This window comes from Strigops habroptila, chromosome 17 (assembly GCF_004027225.2).
Source record: "Strigops habroptila isolate Jane chromosome 17, bStrHab1.2.pri, whole genome shotgun sequence".
Classification (NCBI taxonomy): domain Eukaryota; kingdom Metazoa; phylum Chordata; class Aves; order Psittaciformes; family Psittacidae; genus Strigops; species Strigops habroptila.
In genome coordinates, this window is record NC_044293.2 from 5306993 (window position 1) to 5328043 (window position 21051).

The window sequence follows — 21051 nt, forward strand, 5'->3', positions numbered from 1 at the left end:
TAAACCCTCTCTCCTTATTTCTCCTCCCCACTGCAAAGAGGGGGGTTCCTGTAGTAATAAAAGGAAAACAAGGCAATTCCCTCCTCTTTTTCATCAATTTTCCTCATTGTTTTCATCTAAAACCAATGAGTTTTCCCCCCTCTAAAATGAAACATCTATCCCCAGTTTCTTGACCCACAAGCTCCAAGCCCTTGTTGGTGTGCAGTAAAACCAACGCTGTTGTGCTTGGTAGGTTTTTATTTCTTTTTCTCCTTAAACCACAGCTGGTGTATAACAATCACCAGTTGCTTCATCCTGTCACCAACACAGAGGGCAGATGCTCACTGGGCACTACACACACCACAAACCTGTGTGAACACGGCAAAGCTCTTCCTATGTGTTAATAGACACATCTCTACAATACAGCATCATAACCATCATCATCACCATCATCATCGCAATCTTCATCACCACCTTCTCCAGTCTGTGCACCAGTTGGTTCAACAGCCGTGCCTCTGACTTCTTCCCATGCACATGTTCTGCCACAGCCGATCGCGCTATTTAAGGACCTATTTCAGACTTCAAAACCAATGGTGCCAAATCTGCATCGATACCGTTTTAATTTCACACTGTTTCAATTTCACCACATTACTTTTATAGAAAGAAATTAAATAATCAAGCCCTTTAGAACAAAGAGCTACCAAGCTGCTGATACAGTAGCCTTCCATACTCATGACAAACACTTATTAGTGCCTTCTTAGCATTTTCTTTGGCTTTCACACAGAGAACTTCCTTCAATCACGTGAGGCATGGCAAACTCCCACCTTGAAGATGTAACCACAGAAGATCCTACTGGTTTCAGTGGCAAGAACATTTTTAGACATGACACCTTTATAAATATGAGAGAAAGCAGTGTATTTTAGACCTCTTTAAAGCAATCAGCAAACCCATTAGAATTACATCAGAAAAGCAGTATCCTGTACATTCTACATACTCGCTTTCATTTTTGTATGAAAATACATAAGGTGCTTACATGGGATGGAAAAAAGATCGAACTCATAGTTAAACACTTCCATTCTCCACTTCTATATTCTTTATATGTCCCTTAGAAACACTATTTTCTTAAATGGTTGAAGGGAATATTGCTGAAGTGTTGCAGGTGGGGGTAAATCTCTCTGATAGATCAATAAGCAGCCCAGTTTTAATTAAAACAGCTGACTGGACCACTACTCACTTATTATAGTCTTGTTTTACAGTATTTCAAAACCCTTAAATCTCTTTTACTGCAGTCCTCTGGCATATATAATTCCCTTTTCAGCTTGGTCAAATTTAGCTGGAAAATGGAGTTTTGGCAACTGATACATTTTAATGCAACTCCTTGATTGTGCAATATAAATACACACAGTAAATAGCAGGACATTGAGTTGAGCTTTTCACTTTTCTTAAAAAAGGATATATTTTCCTTTCTCCCCAGGCCAAGATGCACAAGCTCTTTAGAAATCTTTGGATAAGGGCTTTCATTCAAGGTTGAATTTATATAGCATTTATAGTGCTATATAAATTAATATACTTTTGATATTTAATATTTACATAGTGCTTGGTATTAATGTTCACAACCCCTGTGTTATTGAGGATGGCAAAAAGAGCTGCTTTTTAATTTGGGTTATGTGAAGACTTGATTTTTGGGGCACAGCAGAAACCAAGGTCATGATTGCAAGAGGTGCTCAGTAATAACCCGCAGCTCAAGTCACAAATGTCTTGAGTACAGAGGCTTGGAAAGGATGAGGGCCCTCATGACAACCTGAATTTCCACAGCCACACGGATATACTGCTTTATGATAGGACACTGGCTGTTAACATCAAAGTAAGTGGCATTCCCCAGTGCAGGCATGACATACCAAACAGGTACCTGATTCACTTTGGAGTATTTTTAATGAGACAGCTTGATTACAGCAGCGTTATCCTCATTCTTCTGAAAAGCTACTTCCATCTGGCAGCTTTTGGGGAAGCCTCACAGATAAGCACAACCTCACCTTCAGTAACACAATCTGCTCCTAGTACTACACTGCAGACACTCCAGCATGTAAGTCCTGCCACGAGGCTGCAACACAGCATGTTCCTGACCACCAGTGCTCAGCTCACTGTGTAAGAAACCAGCAATAAATCAAGATTTGAAGACTAGCAGATTCCCCTTCATACACAGAACAGTTATCCCCAAAAAAGGAGGTTCTAAGCCACAGGATCTTGTTCTTTCCTTAATGCTCATATGCAACTTAATTCATGACTGCTGGGTAGCAGGGAGGAAGGGAAATTGGGATAGAGTCTCCAGCAAAATGCAAATGTGATACAAGCAGGTGAGAAAATCCCACACTTCCAGCATGGAAAGGCTTTGGAGGCGGTGGCTTTCAGATGAGCACTAGTCAACACAGGAACAGCAGGTTACACTGCTGCAGGTATGCTGACACTCACAGTGGTCATGGTTAATTCAGCATGGAGATATATTGCAGGTAAGAGCTGGTAGTTATCTGTTGCCTGTGACAACAGTACCAGTTGGAATGAATGCTGCAATGCTGCAGCATTCCCTAGAACACCTTTCCTCTTGTTAACCCTCTTAAGTATGTGGCATCTTACATTTACTTCCAAGAATCCCATTTTATGTGCTTGGTTCCAGAGCTTTCAGGGCCCTTTTCCCAGTACACCTGTGCTAACAAAGCACAGAGAATCTCATACTCACCTTTGGCTGCTACTGTTTATTCTGTAAAAAGAGTTAAGTGAACATCTCTGCCCATTATTACTTGCAAGAGCACAACTGTGTAAAAGCAAAGAGCGTATTTATGACTGCAAAAACATGCCCTCAAAGGGCAATGTTAAACTCCTGATAAAAAGGGCAAACAGGAGTTGCCACGGAATGTGTCTGGTACCATTAAAGCCCCTGGGAGCAGCAACTTTAGTGCTGAAATCCTGCCAGTACCTGCAGAATGAGTTCAGAGACGTGAGCAAATCTTTGAATAGTCTCACCAACTCCACAAATTAAAGCACAAAATTGATCTAGCCTGGGAGTGCTAATGTGGTGTAGCTCTTTTAATTGACAAGCTTGATTCAAGTTTTAAATGGCAGATAGTATCATTCCTACTAGCTCTACGTGCCAGCTGTGGACAAGGCAGAGGTTGCAGAGGAAGAGCTGAGTCAGCTTGGGTTTAGGAGGTAGAGTGCAGACACAAAAGGCCACAGCATGTTGTGGGCTTCTGTGAAGAGAACTCTTTCCAGCACAATTCAGCAGTATAAGGAATACTAAACTTGGATGAATGATGTACAGTTAACTACCACAGCTCATCACAAGCCACACTGCTTGAGGACGAGGTCTCTCTCCACCAGCAAGGCTGTATGAGGGGCATAAAGCAATGCAAAACTTACTGGCCAACTTACACCTTGATCTAGCATCCGGCTACGGAAGTGCCTGTGGGAAATAATACTCCAAACCCCATAAACATCAGAAGGTTGCCAAACCTGTTCTGGAATTGGATATCTGTATTTGGCTGCAAGATTCCCTGGTCGAAGTCTAGGGTTTCTGCTGGTTTGCAGCTCAGTCTTCCATCTGTAGGGCAACACGCTGCAGAGAAGGTGTGGGAAGTCCAGCAGCACTGAGATGAAGGAAACCACTGAAGAAGCTGGGTTTAAGATACAAGGTATACACAGGATAAAGATGTTCCACAGAAAGAGGGTAACATAAAGTGCAGAGACCTTCCAGGCCTTGAAAGATAACACAAGGCAGGCAGGAGTTTAAATAAAGGGGATTCCTGTGGGAAGGATAGGATGAAGAAGAAAACAGATGCATTGCAAGTGGAAACATACAGTAAAAACAGGGCTGAAAGGAGTAATTGTATGAAACCAGCACAGCAATCTGTGAGGAGGAAGTGACACAGTAAATAAGGGTGGACAGCAAGCCTGCTTCTCCTCAAAGACATCTTTAACAGGACTTGGCAGGGAAGGGGAAGTCTTCCCTTTATCATATCAATGAATCCTTATGTCTTCATGGCCATTTTCCTACTGCTCCTGTTCAGTGCCATTCATCTCCCTTCCATGCAGGTGTCCTGAGATATCTTTTTTTTTGGGGGGAAGAGATTTAAAAAGCAGTTTGTGCTGTGCTGATCTCAAACAGCACAATCCTTGCCTACAGCATGTAACAGACCGTTAAGGAAACATTAATAGTCACTCTCCCATAACTGCAAACCTCAAAACAACCCCTTCTTTTAGGTCCAGGAATATTACTGCTTTGCTGAAGTACATCAGCACAGAAGAGGTGGCAACGCATTGGAAAATGACAGATACATCAACTGAGGATGCTTAAGGTGAGCACAACAAGAATGTGGCTGCTAAAGGGAGCTGCTGCTCCTTCAGAACTCTGCATACAAATCTCAGCAGGCATATAACGTGCTAAGTATAGCATCTCCTCTGTTTTCTAGATGGAGGGCAAAACCAACAGTAACAGTGAGTTGAACTGAACAGTTTCTTCTTTTGAAGAGGAAGACTACCCAAGGCAAAAGCAGCATCTCAAAGACACAAGCAATCCTTTTCTGGGATAGATTTGCACATCTGTAGGAGTCACTATCCAGGAAATAACCTCTGATATGTAATTCAAGAGAGTACCGAGTGTGGGCTCATATTTAGGAGCCCAAATGCAAAACTATGAGACACTAAGCACCTTTTTAGCTATGGATCAGTTTGCAGAATATACAAACTGGGTATTCATGCTGCTCATTTTCTCTCTTCAGATGGATGCATGGCTTTGGGCACTGGCAGGATCTCAAGGCAGAATCATGCCTGAAGCTTCTTCCAGGAGCTGTAGCAAACACTTAACCTGATGCATGGAACTCGAAGGCAGGGGTCTAGAAGTCTACAAGTAAAGGCATCCTCAAGACCATGTGAGGAGAGAGAAAAGAAGCTGCATTGCAGGAAATATTTAGTAAACTCACCTTCTTACATTGTAGCATCTTCCCACAAGGGGCTGAAGGATCCTGCCATCTTCATCTCTTCTAGTCCACTGTGATGGCAAGAGCGTCATTTAGTCTCTGTAGATGGCAGGATCAGTCATTTGGATATCAAGGCAACCAAACCATGAGCCATAAGAGAACTTAAAGAAAAAAAACAACAATTAAAAAGAATCCACCAACAACTGAGCATGTTTTGCACAGATATTGGCTTATTATGACACAGATTTCTCCTGTTGTCCTTGGATAACCTTCCTTTCCTCTTCCCTCATCTGCTTGCCCGTCTCACTCCGACAGTCTCATTTCAACAGTGTGAAAGGTTGTTCATTTTATACAAGTCTTTCAGGAAAGATGAAAATTCAACTATGTTCTAATTAGCTGCCGTTCCACATAAGTCACTATTATTGCAGCTTTTAGATTAGAACTAAATTTGTCCCACAAATGTGTGTCAAATATTACAGGGGAATGATTAATGATATCACACATAATGGAAGGATTAAGCAGTGATGCAGGAGAGTCGCTGGAGAGGAACAGTTTAAGCTTCTTTCTATTCCTAATTTTTGTCCTGTACTGTAGAAGAACCTGAAATTGAAAATAAAAATGCCTTGTGTAACTGGCAAGCAAGAGATCTGATTCACAACCGAATTCTTCATTCAGTATTCACTGGTGGATTAAAAGCCAAATCAGCCTAACAAACAGCAATGAACAACGTTGAATCTCAAAACCTCAGGACTCATGCTGCTGAATAAACGCAGAATCATTTCCAGCAGCTTTGAAGATAAGTGCAATTCAACAACAAAAACCTCTACCCCTCCCTCCCAATCAGGTCTGATTCAGTGCCTGCTGCATCAGGCAGCATGGAATAACCTGCGCTAACAAGCTCCTTGATGGCACACCAAAGTCACCTTTTCTTCCCCCCATCACTTGTTTGTGCTGTTACTCAGCCTGCAAGCAATAGGGTGTGTTAGGAAGTAACTTCCAACACAGGAATAGACAACAAGGAGTTTTACAGTGTCTAGGAGACATCTCATGTCTCATACAGCATTATTACTGGGAACTGTTCTTTCCCATCAGTGGCACAGTAGCCTTAAGTGCTGGTGCACTGAAAAGCAAAGTAACCACACCAAAAATCCCCTCCTTACTCCTCTGTATCCGTTTGCATCATTCTACTTCACATTTCCTGTTAAAATCATCGTTAGAAGGTGGCTCCCAACCACCCAGTCATTCTTTTTATGTCAACACAGGAATATTTACTTTAGTTTCTCAGCACACACACCCTGGAGCAAGGCAGTTGGTGCCTCAGGGACCTGCAGCTTTGCCCTCCAGTGCCTGTCACCAGGTCACACCTTGGGAAGGAGCTTGTGTCGATGAGCAGTCTCATCTTTGATATATACAGGGAAAAATCAGTGGGATTTTGGCATTCCCAAGCACAGGAATTCATATTTTTAGACCTTGCTCTACAACTTTAAATGCCCCAAATACAGACAGTGCTCTCTAGTACTATTCATGTATAAATTTATTCAGGAGAGTGGCTTCAAATTCTGCACTGGGTTTATTATAACCTTTGCAACAGAGTTTTTTTGGAGGGCCATAAGTAAAAGTAGCAGGACTTTCAGAGAGCTTTCAAGCTTCTAAGGCAGCAAGAAGTTAGAATACAGGTTCTCTTGGCAATAAGAAATCATGTACCTGAAGTCTGTTTCAGTTGAATAAAGGCATCCAGCAAGGCACAGCTGAAAGGAACTGGGTCATCTGGGTAGAAATGAATCCCAGTGTCTCCAAGGGAAGGAGTGGACCACATACAGCTTCGACCCCATGGCCTGAGGGGGAGAACAACCTCCTCTGTCCCTCCCCTGAATCACATTTACTCAGAGGACAAGTCAGCCCCCAAGAGGTCTTAGTTTTAACAAAACCCGCTGTCACTCCTCCAGTAACTTCCCAATTGTCTTTCCCCATGTCTTGCAAAGGGATGAATTAAAAGCTGCTCTTTTTCATTTACAACTTTGGTTTTTTACTATAGTTTTCCTCTCCCACACAAGAGCGAGTATCCTGTGTTCTGCCATCCCAGTTTGCCAAAGCTTGAAGGTCCCTTTTTATCCCCCCAAAGTGACACAATAATGAAGACACCAGTTCACAGGAGACCTTCCCCCCAATACCAGCATATTCTGCATTTCATGAAGCAGATTACAAGGCTTTTTCCAAGTCTGGATTTTCCTACCTTGTCTTAGGGTTGACTCCCCAAGGTCTCCACTGAGACAGAGCTGATTGGCTAAGTTATATAAAAGGAGTCTTAAGTAAAGCACTCTACTGAGGTTTGAGTTTTCCCTTTAAAATGCAAATGTCTGGTAGTTAATTCCCTTTTGGGATTTCAGAGCTGCATTTAAAATGGGAAATGATGATACAAAAATACACTTCAGAAAGCATTGCAGGATGAGTAATGAACCCTTTGCCATGTGAATACAGATTCTGCTGGTCAGCCAAACATCTTCATTCAGCTGTATTTTAGTAGCTCTCTCAAAACTGCTTCTGGTTAAGTTTCTCCTCAACATATTACCTGGTGCAGTCTCCAGGAGGGCAAAATTTCACCATGCTTTCTATTTAACATCCCATTTATCAGCACATTTAAATACATCAATATTCTACCAAGTATTATAAATACCTCCCTCTTTTCTGTTAAAGAGCCTAATGATACCTTTTCCGTGCTACCTGAAAACATAGCTGGATGGCAGACCTGTTTGCCAGCTCCTCTGCTGACTGGAAAGGCTAAAAAGGTATGCAAGGAAGTGTCATCTTGACAAGGACCTTTAATTCACTTCCCAATTTCAAAAGGAATGTCTTCCGTCTCACTTTCTTTTCCATGATTCCCAGTTTACTCCTAAGGGGAAGAAATAAGTGTATTATAAGGATAATTATATCCTTAGATCAAACTGTGCTTTTAACACCTCGATGTGCACAGACACACCACTACAGCCTTCCACAGACGTGGAAGACGGGGATGCCAAGTGCTCTAACCTGCGTTTAAAACTGAGTGTTCCACTCTTTGCATGATCAGGCCTCAAGTAACTCAACTGCATTCCTTGTATTTGTTCTGTCTGCTGGAAGATATACCTTTATATAAGCCTTCAAAAGGATTCACTTCTACGCACACTGGCACAAACACATAACCCAGTTTGAACAAGCCTTATAGCAGGAAAGGATGGAACCGTGTCATTGTGACACCAGACCCACAGATCACATGTCTAAAAGGGAACTGCAAAGCTTCTAGCCTTTGCTTGGAAGGTCTAACCCTGTGATCTAGTTGAAGGACTAGAAATTACTTGGATGCACTTGCCTAGGGGCAAAGCAAGAGCTATGGCCAGGGAGAACATGCAATGGTGTGGAATAGAGCAGACCCCAAGCCAGGTCCCCCTGGTCAATGCTACCTGCTGATCCATCACTGACATCCTTGGCATCGTCCCAAATTAAGCACCCTGTCAAACCCTGAAAACCAGCAAATTACACAAGTCCTGCATCAAGTTTTGCCTCTGTCTATATGAGAAAATAGAATATATCAACTAGTCAAACTTTTCTTTTCTGCCCTTCTTTTGTTTCCATGTTTTTCTGCAAACTGTCCAAGTTCCCCAGGCTCTGTTCTCCCTTTTTTTGTTCCGGACCAACTTCAATCAAACCCCAGATCTCCAAGTCCCCAAACAACCAACAAAGGCTGCATTTGAGTACGTTAAATTTGAGAAGTCACAATAAGGGCTGTGGTAGAATACTGTGATATCACTCACAAAGGACTATTACTTCATTGTGAATGAAAACAGCATCTGGCACAGGGCAGGAAATCATTTACCAAGAAGCACAGCAATGAAAAAAATCAGAATCAAATGAGTTTATGGCTACCCAGGCTGTTATTTTCACGTCATGGAAGGTTCTTGCATTGTTGAAAACATGTCTTTAAAGTAAGGGAAGGAAAAACACCACACAGGTTAAGTCTTTTTTCCCCTCTTTCAACTCCAAAGCTTGCCAGTAGCTTTCCAACAATGGCATGATTCACTATTATTCCATGGGGAGAGGAGCCTGCATTCTGTACAGCAGAGGGCTCTTGCATTTGCAGTGTGGATTTATGTTATCAAGCCACATGGCAGCTATTAAAGAAAACCTGGTGAAAGACTGAAAGGAGATAAACCCCCAGTAGGTGCTGCAGAAATACTGACTTGTCTTTTAGTCTTAATCACACCTTTAATGTGCTTTTGCTGCGTTGTACTTGCTCTATATTAAATTCAATCCCATTTTGTAAAGTATCGTTTCTACAGCCACTGTAAGAGAAAGCAAATAGGTCAAGATAAAACTAGATAAAGGATAAACTTGGGAAGGAAAACATGAAAACAGGCATCGCCAGCAGGTTTCCTGTAAGTTCTGCAGGGAATTAGTGAGGAGAGGGCAGGGAATGGAAGCCAGGCTCTGGAATTCCTTACAAAGATGAAGAGAGAAGGTAACACTCATTTAACAAACAGCTTTTGCATTTGGGGAGGGCCACAAGGACGTGAAGTGGCTCATTCAACTTGTTAGGGTATCCCTGGCTGTACAGAGCTTGCCAGGGAGATGAAATCAGCTGGATCAGACTGATCCAAGAAGCATTTGAAGCATATTCCTGTCCTTTGCCTTCCTAAATACCTCAGCAACTACCATAACAACTGAAGACAATCTTAACCACAGTAGCAAAGAGACTTTTCAGTTTAAAAATCAGCTACTGCTTGGATGAGCCTGCAGCTGGCAAGTCTCCCAGTGAAAATGACTCCAAATTTGCTGTAAGGAACACCCTTGGTCCTTTATCATCCAGGCAAATCCATTAACCAGCAAAATCCAGAGCAGTTTGAAAACCAGGGGGCAAATTCTGGGATCCTTTGATCAAACTTCCAGCCCAGATCCTACCTGAGCTCCCACTGGAGTGCACTGGCTTTAAAGACAAGCTTCCTGAGTAAATGGATTAGAGAGCACTGGGAAATCTCATTTCTACTCTGACAGCAAATCTCTTGATACAAATCTCCAGAAGGATTCCTGCAAAATGAAGGCAGAGCAGATGTACTGATGGCAGGACACAGGAGCACTCTTAGCTGGAACTGCACCAAAACACATTGGGAACTGCAGCCCCATGCTCAGGGAAGCAAACCCTGAATTTTTCCACTGTATGCAGGCTGAGGTTACAGGAGTTCAAAGCAACAGTTGAACAATCCTGTAATAACAGAGAAATGCCAAGTCCTGTCATAGCTGTGGGGGAAAGAATGCTCTCACCTTCCTGTGTAAATCCACCCCTTTGAAGAAAACACCTCTGGTTTGGGTCAAACTGGCCCAGTGCCCGGGCACACCTTGAATACATCACACTGGGTGCACCTGAATAACATCACGTGGGCTTTAACAACAAGGATTAAGCCTACAACAAACAAAAAGGGGGGAGGGGGACAGATAATAATTGGCTCCAAATAATTGGGTAATGTTCAGTTCACCAAAAGATCTGGGGGAAGCAGCTTGATGGGTTATTTCTCTGTAGCCTGCAGTGTCTGCCTCCCTCCTCCAGTGTCATTTGAAGCAGAGCAGAGGATCTGCCAGAATTCCCAGCTTTGGGCAACTCTGCTTTTCCTCTAAGCAGCAAATCCTCATGTTTTCCCCGTCTGTCTGGCAGCAGCAGTGTTCCATTTGTAGCCATCTGTACTAGGGCAGAGGCTACAGCTTCAATCTTAATGCCTGTCTCAGATGATAGCATTTCCTTTTTGTCAGCTTTAGAGATAAGGCAGCACTGAACTCACTGACAAATCTTGACACTTACCATACATCTACTCCATTTGATACCTACTGTTCCCTAAAGATGCTTGTTTTGCAAGGCCTTCAGCTATCTGCCTGTAGGTGGGTGGAATATACTTACTATTCAAACTCAGTTTCACTGCAAAACATCCCCTCCTTTAAACTAATCACTCACCACAGTAAATATTTCTCTTGTGCTGCAGCAAACATCCTCTTCAAGGACCCAGCCAAGTGCAAAGAGCTGCTCTGCAAAAAACATTTTGAATGCAATTGAGAATGACATCTAAATCAATGCAGCCCCACGCTGCTGCTGGTGGCTGCTCACACAGGGCTTGCTACAGCGTGAGGTGCTCTGAAAGACCACAGTCCCCTACATCAGAAGCATTCACAGCAACAGAAGATCATCTGTATTGCAAATAAGTTGTTTCTACTTAACTCTAAAATTCTGGAAGCCTATGAGGAAGTTTCAGTGGGATTTTGGCTGTCAAGCGTTTGATTTTGTAATTGCTGTGGTAGGAGAAACAGGATAAACTTAAGAACATGGGCAGTAAAGACTCAGAGCTGAGGAGAAGAGCAACACATGAAGCAGTCTCCAAAGTGATAAGCTACTTTTTCTTCAACTAAACCCATAGGCTTTCAACAAACATTGAAAATATTACATTTAAGACAAACTCTAAAGCAAAGCTTAAGAAAAAAAGCAACAGAATTACTTTACCCCAAAGCAGAGCTGCTGCAGAGACAAAGCCTTTCCTACCACACCTAAGTAACACCCTGTGGGTGCCTGGAGGCACTTACAAATCTCACTGACCCTGAGCAGCTTCACCTGGGGCCTCCACCACAGGCCAGGAGCTCTATTTAAGCCAAGCCTAGGAACTCCTTGTTTCAGTGCTTGCCGTGCAGTGTAGGGGTTTGGTTTTGGCTATGGATCTCCAGTTTTCCATCCCAGCTTCCTCTTCAATTAGCCTCATTGCTGTGGATTTGGCAAGTGACCACTGGGTTTTGGCTAATCCTGACTGTCCTCACCAGCCCACAGCATGATCTACAGCTAATTCCTGTCTGGCCCTGAGACCTGCCTCATTCTCTTTCTCTTGCCTGCTGACCTGGATATTGAAACCATCCTGACTGCTGTTTCCAGGTCAGCATTGCTCACCTTGTGCAGGTGCTGAAGGATGACACTGGAGCTGGTGAGTACTTCCCCAAGCTTACAGATCTAGGCTTTTGGATAAGAGCTAGAGATTACCCAGGGGAAGCTTTTACTCTTAAAAATCAATCAGGGCTTCTATAGCTGCTTTAGAAAACACACTGCATAAGATGAAAGCTTAAAAGTACTGTTGCACCACTATAGCATGGGGGTAGTGAGTCAGATGGGAAATGTGCTACATGGGCGAAGATGAAAGAAATTTAAGTAGTCTGACAAAATCAACTTTAGGAATGGGTATCACTGCTGTCTATAAATACACATGAAGGAAAGAAAAAGTCCCCTATTTAAACTGCATGAGAACGTTGGCACAAGAACAAGTAAGGAGGAATGGACCTTGAGAAAAAACAACCCTTGTCTTCAGTGCTGTTTTTAGTCTCTTCTTCAAGGTTGTAAGAAGAAAAGTCTCAGTTGTTCCTATGAGAAAGCCTGCTCAGGTTATCAACTGTGGGGGCTGTGATGGACTCGGTGGCTTCAGAACTCCCCTGCCAACTATGAGGTCAGTGTTCTTGGTTGGTAAATGCTGGGGAAGGAGGCAGAGTGAGCATCTGACAGAGCAATACCTTTGGACGTGTTGAAAAGATAATCCTGAGTTTTCCCAGGGAGGGCATTCCTGTTTTAATGCTCTGAAAAAAAAAAAAGCCCTGATAAACAGAATGTTTGTTTGGCACATCCACTAAATCAGATCATAAAATATCATTTCTTAAATGTAGTTGTTCTCTGAACATCCACTGTAAATCCTAACTAAAGCTTTGTCCGTGTTGGCTCTCTTCATCTACTAAGTGTATCCAGAAACAGGAGGAATGTCCCTAAACTTCTCCTTTTCCCAACACAGGCTGGGTAAGAGTGTCTTTTATATCATGTATCATCTTCTCATTGCTTCTTAAAATGCAATTATCAAAGGGATGTGCATTAAAAATCCTTTCCTAGGGCTGGAGATGGGGAAACCTCCTAAAATGCTTTAAATCCTATAAAATGATGCTTATTCTTTGAAGACATCATTATAATGCCAAAATATAGAGAATGCTTGACTTCTAGTCAACTGTCTAGTGAGACCTCAAATAGCAAAAAGCTTTGGTAATAGTTTTGTGAGTCATCCCAGTTTGCTTAATGGAGAGGAAAGCCAAACAGCCTCTGTGTTGACTTTGCAGTGGTGCACAGATCACTTGTTACTCCAGACAATGCTGCTGCTTAACCAGAACTGGAGAGTGGTGACACCTCAACTGGAATGGAAAATGAGCCAACAGAGTCAAGTACTTCCCAAGTACTTAAGGCTGATCATGGCTGAAAGTCCTTCTTGAAGAAGAAATGAAGGTATTAACTGAAGAATAATCCAGGTGAAGTAGTTGACCTGGATGTGAGGCTGAACTGCATGTATCCAATGTGGTTTCCTGGGAAATGCTCCAATAATGAAGTGCTGCAATGCAAAGAGCAGCTCTGCTGCACTGGTACTTGCCTGGGAGCTGGGCCATGGTACTGGTACTACAACCACTTGGCTGCTTGGCTTAAGGGCCAGGACTCCACAGTAGCACAAGAAGAATGACAACCACCTTTCTCAGCCTGCAAAAAGCTTGCAAAGAGGCAGTTTACATCTGACCTTGTGACGTGCTGAACCCTCCTGGTTGATTTTCATCTCAAGACACCATCAGAAGCAGCAGTGTTAATAAATACTGTTAGAATGGAGGCTGGGGATGCTGCTGTAAGTGGTGAAGTGTTTTCCCTGCAGGCACTGTTGCACCCAGACCTCATTTTCCCTTCCCTACCCCACAGCATAGCTTTGCTAAATGGGTTTTTCACGAACTGGAAAGCTCCCCTTTTCAAACACTTGATGTACCTCTTAGTAAATGCATAGTAAGGACTATAGGGGGCTATGTGGATTGTTTCCTCACTGATTACTGTGCTTGTTGCCTGTATTTCTTATTAACTAGTGAGGGATAAATGCCATTTGGGTGGGTACAGCTCAAAAAGGAAGCCAATAGTGATGAGCTGCTTTCTCTAATGGTTTGTTTTCCTTTTAGCTTTAAATAAAATCACTTCTAAATGTTTCAAATCATTAGGTAGATGCTCTGAAAACACAACTTCTTGTAGTCAAACCTTTCCTTGCAGTGTAAGAGGATTAATTCAACTTGTTGAAACAACTAGTTCAGCTCTTCTGGGGGGAAGTGACCTTGAGAACCAAAGTGGAACAACTTTGTTGTCTTTATATGTTTTACATGAGGCCACTTTAAGGCAAGCCACAATAAATTGAATTAGAGTGGGGAAACTCACATCCCTACCTCCATGTTTTGTATTCTCTGTGCAGGATTCAAGTAATTACATTTCAGTTGCATTATAATTTAGCAGGCTTGCACAGAGCAGAAGCTTTTCCATCTTCTAGATTGGTGCTTTAAATCACAGCCAGCTGCTGACATGCACAAGGGAAGGTACCACAATGCAGAACCCAAATCCATGCATGGTTTAAAGGGGAACTCTAGGCACAAATCCCTCCTTACCATGCACAGATGGAGTGCAGGAGGTCAGCAGAGCCAGTGAGGCATCATCTGCTTCTCGAACTCCAATGGCTTTACAGCACTTGAGCATTTCTCTTTGTCGTGTTTTAATCTACGTGCTTCTCAGCATGGGGTCAAGAAAATCAACTTACCCCAACAGAAAAGAGACAAGATGGGACACATGCAGCAGAGGCAGTGCAGAAATGAAGGGGTAGAGATGTGGATTTCATGACCTGGAAGATAACAAGAGGGTTTGATGAAGAGTTGCAGCACTGTTCCAAACAATACAGGTGTCTACATGTTGCTTATTTGAACTATGATGGTTAGAAATACATAAATGAACCTGATGTGAAGGCTTTTCTATCTCTGCTAGTGGAAAAACAAAGCCCAGAGCATCACAAACCCCATTAAATACGGGCAGGACAATAGGCATGACATCAGATTCCAGATACTGCAGCTGATGAATCAGACCAGCACGCTGCTGCTCCTGCATCTGGCAGCTTGGTGCTTGCACTGAATGGGGCTTTCCAGGCTATAAAGGGGGGAAAAAACTGTGGAATAACTTCCAGAGTAAGATCTGTGCCCTAGGAAAGGTCTTGTGCTGTTTTGTGTTCAGTGGTACAACTGCATGTCTGTAAGAAAACATGGCACAAAGCACATATGTCTGTAAGAAAACATGGCACAAAGCACATATGTCAGAGCCTGATAGTGTTGAAAACATTAGAAAATCCCTATTTAGGAAAATAAACAAAAATAAAGCACTGAAACCACTTTGATTTTGTAAAGTAATACCCATAGCTGCTAAGAATTAGGAGAAATAAAGCAGCTTTGTCTACTGTTTCCTTGTCCTATTTGTTATCCTAGTGTTTCAGCACAGTATAATGAAATCAATATGGTTTTTATAGCATAGAGGAATAAATGGGCTCTGTAACTCTCATAATTCAAACTAAGAGAACTGCCCAGAGGACTAAAAAATATTGTGGAGGGGGGAAAAAACCCCAACAAACATCTAAAATGTAACTAATTCAGCTTTAAAATCCTTCTTCTTTACCATTTTAAGGTCAAGTTCCTAAGCATAAGTTAGAAAAGACTTATTTCTGCCTTTAGTTTCTCTAATCTTGATTGCTCATGGAAGACATGGGTCAGTCCAACAGGGGATGGCTTCAGGATCCACCTGCACCTCAATTTGAGGGTTTAAAACACTAGATCAGGCTTTAAAAAGACAGACCTAGTGGAGAAGTATACTTCATTGAACCACCACCCTTCTATTCTCCTAGGGCAGAGAATGAGCAGAACCAGTTTTGGTGAAGAATCTACTGGGTTTGGGGGTATTTTGGGTCAGTTGGCCACAGTGGCCCATTGCAGGATCCTCAGCTTTGTGGTGTTTGATATATATGTACAGTTTGAGAATCCATTTGGAATAAACTTTAAAGGCCCTAAACACAGAGGTTGTCATATTTAAGAAATATCTCCTCAAATAGCTTCCTGAGTGTGTTTTAATGTCACATAAGGAATCAGAAAAGCAGTATTTTTCCCTGCCACCATGACATAAACACCTCTTTAAGAGAAACGGTGACAAAAGTACAGCAGTAACCCCACTGGAATGACCACTTAGTTAAATTTCTGAGCAATAGTAATGATTATCCTTCCCTAAGATGACATTTAGGACTCAGGGATATATATACCACGAAAACAAAATGAAATGCCAGCATCTATCTGGGTCCCTTGGGGCAGAAGGAGCCCTTTTGGGAGCATTTCCTCAGGGGCTGGCCCTTGACAGGTATTAATACCTCTTGCTTCAGCTTTTAATTTACAAGAATATGAGTCAAATAACACTAGAACCCACGGGGCTGCTATTTTTGATGCAATTTCTGATAATCACACTCCAAGGGACTGCCAGATGGGTACCTTGGAGCCCAAGAGGGATTTCAGGCTCATCTCCTTATCTAGCAGGGAGAGAGACACGAACCCAGCCTCTCATTGCCGTGTAAAAGGGGGGGTGCCCGGTTGCACCCCCCCCAACCCCGATAAATCACTGCCCGTCTCTAGGAGACCGCACCTCCCCGCCAGCAGGGGGCGCACCGCCCCACCCTCCCAGCAGGGGGCGCTGCTCGCGTCCCCCACACACCACCTTCCACACACACCCCCCCCGGCAGGGGGCGGAGCGCCGCGATAAGAGGAGCGCTCTGATTGGTGGCGAGGCCCCCGGCGGAGCAGAGCGGGGATGAGAGCGGCGCTCTGATTGGTCCCGGGTATCCGAGAGGGGGGAGTAAAGACCAGGGCAGGGGTCCCCCCCCTCCCCTCCCCGTGGATCGGGGTCTCCCCCCTTGCTCCCCGGCCCCCTGACCTGGCCTCCTCCGAGTGTTTTCTTGAGGACTTTTGTGCCCCATCTTCGCGGGCGGAGGCGTTTCAGCCAATCAGCGCGCGGCGCCGCGACTTGTTGCCAGGCAGATTATGGTAATGAGGTCCGGGCGGCCGCCCCCCCTCCCGCTCTGCAGCTACCATTGTGAGGTGAGGACAGGTGGGGGGGTTTGGGGCCGCAGCGGGGCCGGCGGCAGCGGCCGGGACGCGGCACCCGCACGGGACCCCCTCAGGTAACGCGATGGGACGGTCCGGGAGGGAAGCCCGATCCGGGGGCGCCGCGGGGACCCGCCGGGGGTTTTGGACTTGTTGTTTTAGTCGCACCCAAGATGGCGCCCGGAGCTGGCGGCTCCTTAGCGCTGGGGCCGGGATAAACCGTTCGCTCCCGCGAGTGGGGGGGGGGGGAGCAGGGCGCAGTCAATCCCCTTCCCCCCCCGCGGGAGAGGTACAGTCCGCTTCCCCCCCCTCCCCGCCCCAGCCGGGATCCCCCACCCGCCCCGGACAGAGGAAGAAGGGGCTGCCCCCACCCCTGTTTCCCCCCCTCCCTGGATGGTACAGTCCGGACCCCGGCACCTCAGTGGCGGGGGGGTGCTGGAGCCATCTTGTCGTGTGTCCCCCAGCACTGTGGGGACCTCAGTGTCCCCCTCCCCATCCCCGATCACTCAGGGCCCCTCTCCAAGTGGTTAGATCAGCTCCCCAGACCTCGGCTGCTGGGCCGTCCCCTCTCCTCTGCCCGCCCGGCGCGGCCTCTCCCTGCCACCCCCGACCCCCCCCCCCCAGGGCCGGAGTGGTTGGGGCTGACTGACCGTTGGGCGCCCTCACGGGGGGCTGATGGCGCGAAGCGCGGGGGGGGGGGTGTGTGCGCGCGGTGGTTTCTCACACTGGGGAGCCGTGGTGGGGGGCACCTGCGCCTCCTGATTGGCCGCGTGCCTCGCGCCCCTGCCTCCCATTGGCCTAGTGAGGGGAGGGGGGCGTCGCACCCCCTCCTCGGATTGGCTGGCGTTGAGGGCGGAGGGTGTATAAGGGGGAGCGGGGGAGAGGGGGGACTTGCAGTGTGGGCTGAGGGGAGAAGCGGAGGCTCCCTCATGGAGTCCTGCCCCTGCATTGGGGCACCGATGGCGGCCCTGGGGCTTGGTGGGGAGGGAAGGCAGCCCTTTCTCCACCTCCTGGAGGTGCTAGGGTGGGGCTTGTGTGGAGGGAGCTCATGCACAGGCAGAGCAGGAGCTCCCACCACATGAGGTGGCTTCATCGGTCGAGGGTCTGAGGGAAAGCTCGAGGCTCCGTGTGCGAGCAGAAGCAGCTCTTGCAAGTGGAAGCTGTGGTGCTGGCCACTGCTAATGTTGCTGATGTCTTTGTGCCAGCAGTGCTGGTTCCTGCTGCCAAATAACACCGCCTCTTGTGGGATGTGGTTATAGTGTGTGTCTGGTTGGTCTTGGAGATCTCTTGCTACCTAGATTTCGGTGTTGAGCTGCCATCTCTCTTCTGTGCCACAGTGGCATTAATTTGTTAACGGGAGCTTGTTAAATCGTTAGGTTTGAATGGAAAAATGAGGTCTTGGTGGTCTTTCTTTCAGAACTGCTCATCCTAAAGGGACAACTCGCCCTCGGTGGGGTTTGCCTGTAGGAGACATTCTGAGCTGTGCACATGTAGCTCTTCCCTCCTAACTGCTTGCTGCAGAGCCTCCGAAGGGGTCTTGGAGGGGTTTAGATTCAAGTTAAGAGCTGGGTTTAGGCTACTGAGTTTCACAGTCCTGAGAATGAAATGAGTGGTCAGTGTTTGATATCTGTGCACCAACCTCTAGTGTGTTGCCATAGATCTGTGGTTCTCACAGGCAAAGTAAGTGTCTGTAAGATACCTATTGATGCGTCTCTTCCAGAGTTTCAATGGGAGTAGAGACTACTTCCTTCTGTCACGTTTTTAATAACTCAGTTATTTTTTCCCCCTTTCCACTGGTTACGTTGGCAGATGAAACGCTGATGAATCACCAACTGATTTTACAAGAGGGTTCTTTGCATCTTTTGTGGAAATAAACGAGTTGGCAGTCTCAAGCCTTCTAATGCCTTCATTTCTAGGGTGTATTTCTCTGGTCAGTCCTTAAATGGAGAACTTGCGTCCTGAATTGTGATGCTTTTTGGCACCTTACTATGTTCATAGGTCTTTTGTGCGTTAGGTGGTTGATATGAAGCTTTGTTACCTTGTTATAGGATGAGATATCAATGTAATTGGTGGTGGTATTAATTATTATTGTTATTCTCTGTTGGAATAATTGAGACTATTTAGAGAGGAATGGCTATGTGGCATTGCTTGCTCTCCTCTGGCACCCTTACTACTAATAGTAATTCCCTGTGCAGTCAGCAGCTACTTTTAAGTGTGTTTCTGCCCACCTGCAGCTGCTGTCAGCTGTGTAAACTGGATTTTAATTGACTTCTAAGTGTAGCTAATTGCAGGGGCTGTTTGAGTATTGTGAGGTTTGTTTTGCCTTAAACAGGAGGTCAGGTCTGTTTGACACTTTTATTCCCTGCCAGTAAAACAACACAGAAATAGAAGTTGTGTTGTAGCCCTTAGCTGGTGTTATACATGAAGTCCCTGCCTGCTTTAATGTGCAGATAGCCTCATTTGTTCTCTGTGGTCTTTTGTACTTCAGAGGAGCAACTCTTCTGAAGGAGAAATTGCTGGGGTTTATGTGCAGAACCAAGGTATAGTTATCTTTTGACAACTATATAAAGTAGAGGGGTGATTTAATTCGGAGGGGAGATGGAAGAGGGAGAGAAGAAACAGCTCTGTGTGCTTGTAGGAAGGGGAGCAACCTCCTCCTCTGATTGATGGTAGCTTTGGGAAGAATTGCCTGAGCAGAAGGGATGGGAGACCAGAAGATGGCCAGGGGAAGCTCAAGGGGAATGGTGTGGTGGTACAGCTTGGGTTTCTTGAAGTAAAACCCGAGAGTGCCTTGAAGGTTTTGAGCGCAGGTTTTGATGCAGACCTTGGTTTTTTCTCCTTGTTGTGGTCATGTTGTACTTCAATACATCTTTTCTCTCATTTCTTGCTCTGTCAGACCTCACTATCACTTATAAACCAAACCCATGAAGCAGATAGGGTCACTGCCTCAAGCAGCTGGAGCCTGAGGCTTGCACTGTGTGACAGTAAGAGGCGGTGGGACCTCAAAGTATGAACCCTTTGGAAGATGACCATGTGAAGAATGTGGGCACACGTGAAGGGAGGAAGAAATTAGTCCCTGGAATGGATCTTTAGATGTGGAGCAAGTGGGAAGAGAGGTGATTTGAAGGCCATGTGCATATACAGAAATGTAATTAACTTGTTTCTTTGCTCACTCAGAAGGTGAAGGAGAAATGCTTCCTTATACAAGAATTTGGGCTCAGCAGGGATGTCCTGAGAGCAGGAACCACATCTCCAAGTTGGCCTGTGGCATGTCCCCAGGAGGATGTTCATCTCTCCTCTTGGGGCTCACTTGGAATCCCTGATTATCTCCCATGTCTTGTGGTAGAAACAGACTTTCAGCTGCTTCCCTGGTACTTTGTGAGTTACATGTCAGGTTGTCCCCTTCCGTGCTTGGGCACTGCCCCTGAAGGAGAAGGACAGTGACACATGTTGGACACGGTAGCAGAGGACTGGTCTTGAAAGATGGAAGAGATCTCTTCCAGCTCACTGTTGCTTTGAGGCTGGATGTGCCATAAGGATATATATAGCTTCATTATGCACAATTTGAGTAGAGTGAGTTTGTGTTTGGCTATTTTTTAGACAACTAAATATATTGAAGCCATTTTGCCTTTTGTGGGAATAAATCATCCTTGCTGGCTTAGCCCTATGTATGATTTCCATTTTGAAAAAGCCATAAATACTGTGGTTCTATATTACCTGATTGTGAACATTGAGCCAAAATGCACCAGAGCCAGAGTTCCTTGAAACAAGATGTGCTTTTGATGGATGGGAATGCAGAGGAGGAGCCAGCAGTTGTGACTCAGTCCTCAATGAGGCTAGAAACCTTCTTGCTGCAATGGAAGCTGCTCTTGCCAAAGGATCTCGGGAAGGGACTCTGCCTTCTAGGCAAGCTGGGTAATTCACTTAAGTGTGGGATAGAGCTTTTTGCAGCCACATGTGATGTTCCTTTGGAGCATAATAAATCCTTTTCATATTAAGGAAGGCCCATAGTCGTAAAACCCCCTTTTGTAAGAGTCTTGCATATGGGTGGTGGTGGAGGAAAAGAGTGCTCAGTGAGCACAGTACTTAAAGGATTAAG

General features: G+C 45.1%; 1 protein-coding gene and 1 long non-coding RNA gene across 15 annotated transcripts in view; one reads left to right on the plus strand and one right to left on the minus strand.

Annotated features, from left to right (window-relative positions):
• Positions 1–219: 219 nt before the first annotated feature.
• Positions 220–16869, minus strand: LOC115616389. 5 transcript variants are annotated; one of them, XR_003994286.1, is made up of 6 exons: positions 16783–16869; positions 14588–14668; positions 10924–10994; positions 4953–7839; positions 3487–3647; positions 220–2120 (listed from the first exon to the last, which is right to left on the minus strand). It is a non-coding gene; the product is annotated as an uncharacterized LOC115616389 (long non-coding RNA). The 5 variants fall into 5 exon arrangements; XR_003994284.1 differs by having other exon boundaries at positions 220–3647; positions 4953–5110; XR_003994282.1 differs by having other exon boundaries at positions 220–3647.
• Positions 16870–16877: 8 nt separating this feature from the next.
• Positions 16878–21051, plus strand: part of PRDM10 (PR/SET domain 10) — a 44557-nt gene continuing 40383 nt past the window's right edge. For 8 of the 10 annotated variants that reach the window (XM_030505544.1, XM_030505548.1, XM_030505555.1 and 5 more), the window contains exon 1: positions 16941–17029. The gene's annotated coding sequence lies outside the window, so the exon portion shown is untranslated. Of the gene's footprint in view, positions 17030–18812; positions 20868–21051 lie in introns of those variants that run through there. The other 2 variants (XM_030505545.1, XM_030505546.1) reach the window with 2 other exon arrangements.